An 11616-nucleotide genomic window follows, 5' to 3' on the forward strand; every position below is an offset into this window, starting at 1 on the left:
GAGGGGTCTGGCAGGCGGAGCAGGGGTCTCGATGGGCAGGGCTTGTGCGGGGGCTGGAGCTAGCGGTGAGTCCTGCAGGCAAGGCAGTGCTGGCGCACGGGCAAGCAGGGAGGGGCCCGAGGGGGTTTTGGAGGGCTGGGCGGGGCTCTCGCTTGTTACGGTGGGTGGGCGGGGTCAGCAGGGGTTTTGGGAGGGGGGGTCCGAGAGGTGGGGCACGGTTCCGTGGGGGCGCACAGGGTCCAGAGGTCGAGGAGGGGCTTGTGCGGGGGCCGCTGGGCTGGACTGGGCTGGGTCGTGCGCCATCAGTCAGGCGGGGCTGGGCTAGCAGTGGGTCCCTTGGGCAGGGCAGTGCTCGCTCTCGGTGGGACCTCCTATAACTTAGGTATTTATGTGCATCAAAGGATTTCACCAAAAGAGAACCTAAATACTGTGAAAAAATATTTGGCAATGACATATCAGGCAAAAAACTAGTCTCCAAGATATATAGAGCACTTCAACACCTCAACAAGAAGACAAACAATCCAACTTAAAAATGGGCACAGGACAGGCACAGACACTCACCAAAGAAGACATTCAAGTGGCCAACAAACATACATATGAAGAACCGCTCACAATCATTACCGTGTTGTTGTTAAGTGCCACTGAGTCAGTTCTGACTCATAGCAACCCTGTACAGGGTATCCAAGGAGAAGCTGGTGAGTTTGAACCACTGACCTTGTGGTTAAAACTAGTGCTTTATCCCACAGCACCACATCAAGACTCCCATTAGCCATTGTTGTTGTTGTTGTTGTCAGGTACCATCAAGTTGGTACAGACTCACAGCACCCCTATGCACAAGAAAACAAAACACTGCCCGGGCCCGGGCCAACCTCGCAATTGTTGCCATGCTTGAACCCACTGATGGTGCCCCTTTGCCAATCCATTTTGCTGGGAGTCTTCCTCTTTTGCTATGACCCTCCACCTTACCAAACATGATACATTTCTACAGTTACTGGTCCCTCCTGACAATGAATCCAAAGTATAAGAGACAAAGTTTGGCCATCCTGGCCTCCAAGGAGCACTTTTGCTGTACTTCTTCCAACACAGATCTATTTGTTATTTTGGCAGCCCATGGCACTTTCAGTATTTTCTACCAACAGCATAACTCAACTGCATCAATTCTTCTATGAAGATTTAGAGCCATTAGAGAGCGGCAAATCAAAACAACAATGATATATCATCTTACTCTAGCATTAAAAGCAAAGTTCCAAAAAAACACACAGAAAACAAGAAATGCTTGTAAGGGTGGAGAGACTGGGACACCCTTACACTGTTGATAGGACTGTAGTATGATGCAACCACTGTAGAAAATGGTATGTCGCTAGGTCAAAGAGGCTCAGTGTGTAGGGATCTTGAGGACCAAAGGACACACTCCCCTCCTGGCTCTTCCTCTTTGATTTTAATGAGATTCCCCACTCCTGTTTCCAAGATGGATCATTTTAAACCCATGCTAGAGTTTCAGGGTTTTACAGTTACAATGAACTCTGCTAACATCTGAAGTTGAAGCATGCCATCCTACCATTATCTTCTCCCACTTTCTCTTAACCAGACCCAGCATGGCAGAAATGTAGTTTGGTGAGAGTTACAGACTATAGCTAGAAGACATATTAGATAATTCACTACACCACAACTTTTTATTGTGAATTGGTTGAAGATTTACAGAGCAGATCAGTTTTCCATTCAATAATTCATACACATTTTGTTTCATCTGATTGATTGTAATCCCTATAATATAACATCACTTATCCCAGTTTCTCCCTGTGTTTCTCATTTCCATACCTCCTCCTTTCCTAACCTTTCTGAACTCAGTCCTTGAGTAAATACTGACCTTTTGATCTCAAATGGTTGGTTATCCTGAGGTATGCATACATCACATGTTAGTGTTTCACTTGTAGACCTGTTTATTGTGTAGCTGAAAATTGAACCATAAGAATGTGTTCATTTCTAGACCTGAAGGGTGACTAAGGGCCATAGACTTGGGGATCCTACCACTCTCTATACAATCAGTAAGCCTGATCTTTTGTATGATTATGTATTTTGTTTTACACTTTTCTCCCACTCTATCCAGAACCTTCTAATGTGATTGCTTTCAGAGAAGTTGGTAGTGATAGCTGGATACCATCTAGTTCTTCTGATCTCAGAGTTGTGGAGAATGATGTTTGTGTGATACATTAGTCCATTGGAGTAATTTTTTCCATGTGTCTTCGATTTTTCATCACTGCTTTCCTCCAGATAAGGAGAGATCAATAGTGCACCTTAGATGGCTGCTTACAAGCTTTTAAGATCACAATTGGAAGACTATGTTATGCCATTTGAACTTGGTGTCTCCTGAGGAGGTGGGAAAGTAGTTTTAATATTTATTTAGTAACTATTCAGATTTTCTATTGCTTCTTGCATTCATTTGGTATGCTCTATTTGCTAGGAATTTGTCCAGGTCATTTAAATTTTTAATTTATTAGCATTCAATTGGTCATAAGCTCCTTTTATTACCTTTATAATGTCTGTAAGATCCATAGTGATTTTCCTCTTTCAATCCTGATACTGATAATTGTGTCTTGTCTCTTGTCTTGGTCCATCTTGACATGCATTCATTGATTTCATCAGTCTTTGTAGAGAACTAATGTTTGGCTTTGTTGAACCCCTCTATGGTATCTTTGTTTTCTATTTCATTGATTTCTGCTCTTTTTTCTATTATTTCCTTTCTTCTACTTTCTTTGTTTTAATTTTGGTATCTATTTTCTATCTTCTTTGTACCCTTTTTCCTTTTATAATATATATCATCTTTTCTAATAATATATATTTCTTAGTGAGCCCTACTTCAGCTGTGACTCACATGTTTTGATATGCAGCATTTTCATTATCATTCAATTAAAATATTGTCTTATTTTCATTGTGATGTCTTATGTGATATTATTTGGTCATTTAGAAGTGTATTTCCTAGAAGCCCTGGTGGCACAATACTTAAGCAGTTGGCTGCTAACCAAAAGATAGACAGTTTGAACCCAACCAGACACCCTGTGGGACAAAGACTGGTGATCTGCTTCCATAGAGATTACAGCCAAGAAAACTCTACAAGTCTAGTCTTACTGTATCTATTTATATACTAATTACTATCTAATATTACTATATCAGAAATACCACAAGTGATAACTTTAACAAACAGAAATGTTTAGGAGGCTGCAAGTCTGAACTCAGAGTGTCAGCTCTAGGGGAAGACTTTCTTTCTCTCTCTGCTCTGGGGAAAAGTTCTTGTCTCCTTTCAGCATCTGTAGGCAGCATTCCTTGGAGATTTCCCTGTGTCTTGGCATGAATCTTCCCTTGGGTCTAAGAGTTCCTTTGTACAGGGACCCCAGGATGCACTCCACTTTGTTGTTGGTACTAGATCCCTGTGATTTCTGCTGACTTGTTTCTCCTTATATATCTTGTAAAGGCACTCTGGTAGCGTAGTAGTTACGAGTTGGGCTGCTAATCTCATGGTCAGCAGTTCGAAACTACCAGCAATTCTGTGAGAGAAAGATGAGGCTTTCAGCTCCCATAAAGATTTACAGCCTCGGACACCCTATACAGGGTCACTATGAGTCGGAACCGACTCCACAGCACATAACCACCACCACCACCATATATATTGTAAGATAAAAAATGTTATAGGCTACACCCTAGGGAAGCTCCCCTTACATGGGATCAGGGCTGTGACAGATTAAGGGTGCTGCAGCCCACCCTTAATCTTAGAATTTATCACATCAGATCACATCTTGGGAAATCATCACTTAACTGCCACATTGTATCATTTCATAAGTGCCAGACGTCTGAGAATCATGGCTCAGCCAAGTTGACAAAGACAAAGGGGTTTCAAAAAGTTAGTGGAAAAGGGGGATTAAAAGATACTGAAATTTCTTATCACCATAGAAAGCTTGTAAGTCCGTCTTGTGCCTATAACTGATAGTTGTTGTTGTTGTTGTTGTTGTTAAGTGCTGTAGAGTCGGTTCCAACCCATAGTGACCCTGTACAGGATTTCCGAGGCTGTAAATCTTTATGGGAACAGAAAGCCTCATCTTTCTTCCACGGAACAGCTGGTAGTTTTGAACTGCTGACCTTGCAGTTCGCAGCCCAATTCATAATCACTACACTACCAGATTGGAATACCGAAAATGGGGCTACAATGTGCCCAGTGAAGGAGGCTTCCTGCTGAGCCTCTGTGTTACATCATACCATAGGTGAAATCCTGAACCCCATCCAGAATCTTCTGAGGTGGGAAATTTCCACTTGAAAGGATGGGCAGACCAGCCTGGAGTGGTTAGAAGAACAGAAGATACTTCTTGAAAGAAAGACCAACAGGAAAAATACAAAACAATAAGGGCAGTCTGACTGACTACTACAAGAACAAGCAAGTTGCTCACCCAGGAGACATTAAGCCAAGTGGGTGGGATCCCCTCAGGGCAAACCTTCTTCCAAGACTAAGACTCAATGGGAATACACAAGCAGACATGCGCTCTGACTGGTGACCATGTTGGTCACTGATAAGGGGAAGTGAGGGAAAAGCAGCCATGAAGCTGCGAGCTAAGCCCTACCACATTCAATAGACTCCTGTGAACCCAGGGGAAGACCTGGTTGGCCAGCAGTGTGGCAAGACCTGGGGACTCTTGAGCCCAGAATCAGTGACATAGCCATAGAGGACTAGAGTGCAGAGTGAAGCGTCCAACTGATAAGACAAGAGGGCATATGCACAAGAAAACCCACACTTGCAGATAATACCCACTTGACTTGGCTTCAATGACTGGATGAACAGAGCTCAACTAGAAGAAGAAAGAAGAGGAAAAAAGAGTAATCTGATACAGTTTGATGAACTTGACCTACACCTATGGATTCAGTAGCTCAAAAGAGGAAACAAATCCATACAGCAAGAATCATTCCCACCCCTTCCACACACAGAGTAGACAGGGATGGGCAACTTGGACATTGGCTACTCAAAATGGGGTGGGGGGGGACTACAAAGGCAAAAAGTGACTGGCTTACAAGCTTTCAAGAAGGAACCTAGATCCAGAGGGCGTGGAGGAAGGTACAATCTCCAGTGAGTAGTATCCAATCTGTCTAGGTGGGGCTGATGGAATAAAATGCAGATAGGTCTCTTGTGATACAATAGTGAATAATTGTTATCAGGACTGACTGTGAGGGTTAAAAATGAAAAGGTAGATATTTTGTAGCAAAGGAGGGGAGTGGTTGACTTTGCAGTCCAGGAGTGGAGGTCCCTGGGACCATCAAGGGAGAAGAGCAGAGAGCGGGACACTACCCAGATAAGCAGTGACGCCAGAGATGGAGGCAGTGGCAACGACGTGGAGAAATGGAGTGGCTGGGGACTTTAGACCCAGATAAGGAGATAAATAAAAAGTTGAGAAAGAAAAAAATATTTAATTTCAAGGAAAACAAGAAACCCAGTAGTGGCCATTGGTATTGGCCTATTCTCCTTAAATTACACTGGGAAAGATGTTTTGCCGTTGATCACTTGAATCACACTGACCTAACTGTACTCTGTGGGTCCCAGTATTTATTATTCTAGCAGCAGACCCCTTCCTTGGCCTAATCCCTCAAGTCTTAGCAAAAACAAACTCACAGGTTAAAAATAAGTGAAAGGTGGTTGCGGACAGAATGACATTCAGGCATACTTAGTTACCTGTGTGAAGAAAGTTGAGGCCATTCTTGAAAAACGCTCCCATGGAAATTCAGCAGGACTGGCTGTAAATGTTGAACAGTATGTGGCATTTTGAACAGTGAGAAATCTGGCATAACTTATAGCTGATCTTTGAAGTGATCTACTCTATGGCATCCTGGGCACACTGTGCCAGTTTTTTCACCTGCCCATTTACCTGCAAGGCAGGTGGCAGGGGGTGGGTGGGAGTAGGGGTAGAGATGGTTATAGTAGGATAACCTATCTATAAATCCTCTATCCTTAGCTAAGGCAAAGGCAGACCCATTACCAGAGATAAGCAACTTGCAATGCCCATGCTAGAAACCACCCATAGAAGACCTAAGCTCATGAGAGCAAGAATCTGAGGTGGAACAATGAGCATGTCAAATGCACCAATCACAGTCAGAAAATCCTGTCTCTGGATTGGTCCTGCAAGAATCTTGGCCAGGATTTCATGACCTTTCATAAGGAGAAGGAGGTAACTTTGTTGAATACACCAATATTATTGACGTCATTCCAATATTAGAATCTATTCTCAGGTTTTTCTGTGAACAAACAATTCCTTGATATATGTACTATGACTAAAGTAACAATCTGATCATCTTTCTAGAATAATTACTGCTTTGGTGAGATTGTATTGTGACAGATACAGTTAGCAATTATTGATACATGAAAACTGCAGTTGAACTCCAGCTTGCATGCTCAGCTCATACTGGAAACAACTGCAAATACTTGGCTCAGTTCTGGCAGACATCTATGAACAGAGAACAATCACAAATACAGTAGACATTGTTTTTAAAATCAAGAGTTGCTTCTATGAAAAGCTATACCTCTGACAAGCGTAACAATAAACTAAAAATTTTAAGACTACAAGAGAACATTAAAGGAAAGAATAAAATACAGAAAGACACAAAAGCAGTATTAACAGAGATAAAAATATGAGTAACTGCATTATTAAAATTTAAAATAAAAGATAAATAAATCTAAGAAATCTATAAAATGGAAAAACTTGATCAAGAAGATCCCAAACTCCAGATCAACAAACATGTAAACATGAAAGGATTGAAATGATAGCCAAAAACATCCCCCCAAACCTCAGACCCTTATGGCTTTATACGCAAATTCTAAGAACTTTTCAAGGAAATTTTAATTCCTATTTTATACAAATGGTTTCAGGAATCTGAAAAAAGCCAATGACAGCTTCCCAGCTCATTTTATGAAACCAGTATAATCTTGATTCCCAAACCAGTTAGTATAAAATAAAACAAAGATACTGTGGGGTAAAGAACCTGGTTTTACCCCACAGTATCTTTGGTTTATTTTGTAAGTGAGGTGGCGTTTGTCTAGGTTTCAGAGAAATAATCCTTGGAGTAATTGGGGTACCTTAATCTGGGACTTCCAGGCCATATTTGAGAGTTTGTGCTGGTGAGTGAGGGCTGGCCAGACCAGAAAAGAGAGAGTATCACCTGAGAGGCCTATATGAACTAGCCCCATGAAGCATGATTTAGCCTATCATGCAGGTTTGGCTCCTAAAATCTCCAAACACTGAGGCTTGGAGATCTTCCTGGTTGGCAAGAAAATCTGTTTTGGGGAGGGTAGTGCATCCCTTGGAAACTGGGAGCTTCTCATTGGGAACCCTCCCAGACCTCAGCCTATTCATCTTTTCATTTATTTTCTTTTTGGTCATAATAAATTCATAGTCATAAATATGGTATACTCTCTGTGAGTTCTACGAGCCATTTCAGTAAATTCTAGAATCCAAAGAAGCAGGGAGAGCCAGTAGGTCACAAAGTAAGGGTGTTATGTGCACTCCTGAGCTTGGAAGTGGCATCCTGAAGGGGCAGCTCTAGCTGGTGGCCAGCAAGCCAGAAGGTTGGGGTGTCATGTAGCCACCTTAAACTTTCAGCTAGCATCTGCCTACTTGGCAATCTGAAGAGTGGTGTCCTTTAACTTTTGAGATCTGATCTAGGTCAGGGAGGCTCTGGTCAGACAGAGCAAGAGTGTGCCATGAGGGCAGTTGGTGATGAGGATGGCGAAGTGGTAATGTGGAAACCGGATCAATTACCACATTATGGGGTTTGGATTCATGCTCATCCTTCCAGCACATAAATGTACTAAATGGCTATAAATGTGCAAAAAGGTAACTAAATTCAACATGTTATTTTTTTATATATCCATAATAAGTAAGTTTTTCTCCCAGAAATTCAACAATGGCTCAATATAAATAAATTCTTAGCCAACTAGGAGTTTAAAAAAAATTTTTTTTTGTAACAAGAGCAAAAGGGCAGCATTTTTCCCAAACCGATTTTAAGTATAAATATGCCATGCACTTCAGAAGACAGGAAGAGGCAGAAAAAGACAAATAGGGAAGGGAATCCAGGGAGGAAGTGGGAAGAGTGGAAATTGCAACTAATGTCACAAAACAAAATGAGTATAAATTGTTGATTGGAAAACTAATTTGCTGTGTTCACCCAAACCACAATAAAATGTTTTTCAAATAACCAACCAACCAACCATCTTTCTTAACATGATCAACATTAGTACTAAAACCTACAGCAAATATTAAACTTAATGGAGAAACTTTAGACATGTTCCTTTTAAGATTGGGAATAAAGCAAGTATGTCTCCATCACTGTTACTGTTTAATAAACCACTAAAGTGTTGGCTGGAGTCTGGCATGGCACTGTAGGATCAGTGAAGTGACGTGAAGTGACGTCGAGTTGGTTCCGACCCATAGCGACCCTATGTAGGGTTTCTGAGGAGCAGCTGGTGAGCTTGAACCGCTGACCTTGCAGTTCAAATGACTTTGCAGTCTGGCGCAACACCAGGACTCCGTAGGATCGGTACTGGACTGCAAACCACAAGGTTGGCAGTACAAACCCAGCAGCCTCTCCTAGGAAACCCTATCCAGGGTCGCTATGAGCCGGAATCAACTCGACAGCACTTAACAACAACAACAACAACAACAAGATCTTGGCCAAAAATCAGTAGCTAGGTATAGCGTTGCCATTACTCTAATGAGAATAGTTTTTTTAACAGTAGGGTTTTAAAACAGTTTTTAAACAGCGGGGTTTAAAAATGCAGAGCAATAAAACCTTTCACCTGAAGAAGCAAAACCATACTCCAAGGAGAATCAGCAGCAGCAGCACCAGCAGCAAAAGCACCAGCAGTGAATACACCCCACCCACCCCCTCAGTACCTGCAAATGGCCACCAGGCCAGCAGCCAAAATGAAGGCTTAACTATTGACCTGAAGAATTTTAGGAAACCAGGAAAGAAGAGCTTCTTTCAACATAGCTATCTCTTTGTGGGCAATCTCCCTCCTGACATCACTGAGGAAGAAATGAGGAAACTATTTGAGAATTATGGGAAGGCAGGAGAGGTCGTCATTCATAAGGATAGGGGCTTTGGCTTTATCCGCTTGGAAACATGAACTCTAGTGAAGATTGCCAAAATGGAGCTGGGCAACAGACCACTCCTTGGAAAGCATGTGTGCTCTGCCTGCTGCAGTGCATCCCTTACTGTCTGAAACCTTCCTCAGTACGTGTCCAATGAACTGCTGGAGGAGGCCTTTTCTGAGTTTGGTTAAGTAGAAAGGGCTGTAGCCATTGTGGATGGTAGACGAAGGCCCTCAGGACAAGGCATTGTTGAATTCTCAGGGAAGCCAGCTGCTTGTAAAGCTCTGGACAGATGAATGAAGACTCTTTCCTGCTAACCACATTTCCTCAGCCTGTGACTGTGGAGCCCATGGACCAGTTAGCTGACGAAGAGGGGTTTCCAGAGAAGCTGATTATAAAGAACCAGCCATTTCACAAGGAGCAAGAGGAAAGCAGCCACCCAGATTTGCACAGCTTGGCTCCCTTGAGTATGAATATGCCATGCACTGGAAGGCACTCATTGAGATGGAGAAGCAGCAGCAGGACCAAGTGGTCCACATCAAGGAAGCTCAAGAGAAGCTGGAGATGGAAGCTGCTCACCATGAGCACCAGGTTATACTAATGAGGCAGCATTTGATAAAGCTGCACAACCAAGAGGTGCAATAGAAAAGCAACTGGAGTTCAGACAGGAGGAGGAGTGCAAGCGCTGTGAGGAAGAGATGCGGCAGCAACAGGAAGACATGATGCAGCAACAGCAAGAAGGATTCAAGAGAACTTTTCCTGACGTGAGAAAGCAAGAGATATGGATGGGTCAGATGGCTATGGGAGGTGCTTTGGGCATAAACAACAGAGGTACCATGCCCAATCTCCTGTGCCAGCTGGTATCCTAGCTCCTTCAGGACCTGCCACTATGATGCCAGATGGAACTGTAGGATTGACCCTACAACTAAGCATGTTGACCAAGCTGCTATAATAGAAGGAATTGGGGCAATTGGTAGAGCTCTTCCTGCCCTCAATCATGCAACTCCTGGAGCTGAATTTGCTCCAAACAAGTGCCATCAATACTAATAAATTTGCTGTCTACTTTCCCAAAACCTGTAAAAGAAGGACCCTTTTTGGACTAGCTAGAATTCTACTCTGGAAGAGTGTTAGGAATTCTTCCCAATAGTTAGGTCTTTTGGTTGATAGGGATGGGCAACTTAGACATTGGCTACCAAAATAGGGGGCTAGTGTGGCACTGTGGGTAAATGCACTGGATTGCAAAGTTGGTTTGAACCTCAAGGTCAGTGGTTCAAGCTCACCAACTGCTCCTCAGAAACCCTATACCGGGTCGCTATGGGTCGGAACCAACTCGACGGCACTTGAGAACAACAACATAAAAGCACAAAGGGGTTGACTTACAAGCAAGCTTTCATGAAGAGGGTAAGGTAGAATCCTCATTGAATAGTTTTACTCTTGTTCATATGGGTATGCTAAAAGAGATGGGGAAGGATGGGGATAGGATTTTCTTGATTCAATAGTGAGTAATTGTTATGACTAATTGTGACTGTCACAACTGTGAATGTAAAAGATGTAAAACTGAATGGTAGGATTAGTAAATCTTTCATTCCAGGAACAGGGGACCCTAAGACCATCAACAGGGAAGAACATGAGTGGAGCATGGGATCCTAACCAGGAAAGCGGTGACAGCAGAGACAGTGGCAGAAGCGATGACTTAGGAAGATAGAGGAGCTGAGGACTCTAGGCTCATGGACTGAGAAAGGCTGTGCTGGCGGGCAGGAGGCTGGCTTGCAAAATGTGCCCTTTGAACATTTAAATGAATATATATTTTCTGTGTGTTTTGTGTACATTACAAAAAAACAAACAAACAAAAAAAATGGAATAGAGATAAACCAATGGTGCATGGAGAGGTTTGTAATCATTGCAATGAAACAAAATACGATTTGGTGAGTGTAAAGCTGATGATCTGCCCTGTAAACTATCACTCAATTCATATTAAAAGCTTTTTGGGGGGGAGAACAGGTCTCCCCTGCTTATACTACTCTAGGGAGTATGTTGGAGGCAGAGGACAAGGGAGCGGTAGCATTTAGCAAATCAATTCTGTGTGGTGTATTATCTAACAAATCACTTCCATGTGATGCATTCCCGACGTCTCAAGTATAACTACGGAGGGAAGGCAGGGAACCATGGCAAAAATTGTCCCCTCCTGTTTTATTTGCTTTCTCATCTTTACATCTCCCAACCCCAGAGACATTGCCACATATACCACAAAAACCAAACAGCCCCCAATGACCTTAGCCTCATTGCTCCTGTAAGTCCCAGGTTAGAATTCAATCAAATATCCACAAAGTTCACAGGCAACATACATACGGTTAGTTCTGTTATATCCAATATATTACCCTTTCATGTCCTAAAGGAGACATTTACTCTTATAGATTTTCATTTTAGTATATCATTTAAAAAATTTTTTTCATGTTAACTTGCCTACATATTTTTCTTGGAAGAAGAAAACGTAGAC

General features: G+C 42.5%; 1 pseudogene; it reads left to right on the plus strand.

Annotated features, from left to right (window-relative positions):
* The first annotated feature begins 8800 nt into the window (after positions 1-8800).
* Positions 8801-10166, plus strand: LOC102820138 (annotated as a pseudogene).
* The last annotated feature ends 1450 nt before the right edge of the window (positions 10167-11616 follow it).

The sequence above is a fragment of the Chrysochloris asiatica genome, unplaced genomic scaffold (genome assembly GCF_000296735.1).
Source record: "Chrysochloris asiatica unplaced genomic scaffold, ChrAsi1.0 scaffold00062, whole genome shotgun sequence".
NCBI lineage: Eukaryota > Metazoa > Chordata > Mammalia > Afrosoricida > Chrysochloridae > Chrysochloris > Chrysochloris asiatica.